Consider the following 2,004-nt stretch of genomic DNA (forward strand, 5'->3'; position numbering starts at 1 on the left):
ACTCTGCCACTCATTGACTGCTGTGCGGCCTCAAGTGATTTCTAGGTCCCCCTGGGCCTCCAATCCCTCGCTCGATGAGAAGATCAGACAATCTGGGGCATTAAAAAAGAAGATATTTAAAAGCTGTTTTTAGTAGTGAAGCTTTTAAACAAAACACAGTCTTACCCAGAATCTCAGTATATGTGTAATGGAATCCTCAACTACAGCTCGAATAAGCAAAGGAAAATTGCTTTTTAGTCTGTAACTATCTTTTTAGTCTGTAACTGATCAGGCCCCTTCCTGAGCTCTCTAAAGCCTGGTTAGAAAAGAAAAAAGATTTACAAAGAGTCCAGCCGGTTTTCAAACTGGATCTGAATTGAAAATGTGAGTAGACCTTTTAGGGGCCTCCCCATGGCAGGAATGCACATGTTCTGTCTGAAATGAATTGTCTCCCTTCTCCCTGCACCTCTTCTACCTAACGTCCAAGTGTCTGGGTAGAGGGGTCAGGGGATGGTTGCTACAGCCTCACAGGTTCAGAGAAGAAAGTCTTGTCCTCCAGCAACGGACCCGAAGCAAAAGGACGCCCTCGGCATCTGGGGATGGGCTCTGTGGCCCGTGTGACTCATGGTCTGGCCTTTCTCAGAAGGCTGATTCCACCTCCCTCTCTACAACATGACCCCAGCCCGCTTTTCCCATCCTCTCGCTCCCTCACTTCCCCACATGCCCGGGACATGAGCTTAAGCGCTTGGCTTCAAGTGCCCAGCACCTTCCTCATGCTTTCCCACCTGTGAGTCTCTGCTCCTCCTGGAACGACCATTCCACGGGCTGCACTGGTCAGATCCCACCCATCCTTCAAATTCTGGCTCCTCTTCCATGAGGCCTTCCCAGATTGCTGAGCCGGTCATTAATTCTTCCGAATTTCCACCATATCATATCTGTCCTTCTCTGGTGCTGATGCCTTGTGACTGTGATTTGGAGGGGGTGGTAGGACATGGTAATTATAAGTGTGGGCTATGACATCAAGTATATTCATGTCATGATTCCTATGGCATCGCTCCCTGAGCAAGCCAGACTTCTCTGAACCTCAGTTTCCTTGACTGTAAAGTGGGGGTATTCATACCTATCTCAAAGGGCAATCAGGAAGACTAAGCGAGATGACCATAAAAAGCATGTGACCCTGTGATCCCATAAGTGCCCCATATATGTGGGTTTTGCTTGGCGGTTATTGGGGCCTGACTCTTGTTCATCCTTGTGTGACGAAGCCTAAAGGGGACAGTTAAAGATTTGCACGTGGCAGGAGGAGCCCCAAGGTGGTTAGTGAGTGCATTCCTGGAAAGAGATCATCTGCATTCTTCCTGGATCAAGGAACTGAAGCTCTGACAGTCCCAAGCAGACACACCCGTGTGGGCAGGAGCTGTTTTAACGCAGGTGAATTTATTTCCCTGGCGCTCTTTACATTGTGCTATTTTGTGCACTTGACTTTCTCTGCCCAGGGGACCAGGACCCCGGGTTGTAAACTGCTTCACCTACTTCACGTCTGTGCAGTATGTCAGTCCCGTCCTCCTCCCCACCCCCTCACACCAAAGCCTGCGACCTTGAGCTGGAAAACTCATTGAGATACAAATTCATGTGTTGCTTCACCGTTGGGGAAGGTCAGAAAGAATCAGAACTAGAATTAGCCCCGTTCACCTTCCCTACCACTGCTTCAGGGAGCAGAGCTGTGGACCAGCCCCGGAGTCGGTGGGCTGCCCTGGCTCCCACCTCCAGGGGCAAGGTTGAGAACGAGGCTTTTATTTTTGAGAAAAGATCTTTCCAGAAAGAACAATGGGACTTGGGGGATTGGAGGCCTGGAAGATGGGTCTGGCTGAATAGGAAGAACTTTCTGGAATTGGGAAAGGAATGAAAGCAGGTGTCCCAGAGCAGCGGTCACTTCTAGCATTCCTCCTCACTCTCACGTCATCTGCTGGACCCTGAGAAAACAGGCCTGTACCTCCCGAGGGAGTTCAGCACCCTGGCCTGACTGGC

The sequence above is a fragment of the Pteropus vampyrus genome, unplaced genomic scaffold (assembly GCF_000151845.1).
Source record: "Pteropus vampyrus isolate Shadow unplaced genomic scaffold, Pvam_2.0 Scaffold367, whole genome shotgun sequence".
NCBI lineage: Eukaryota > Metazoa > Chordata > Mammalia > Chiroptera > Pteropodidae > Pteropus > Pteropus vampyrus.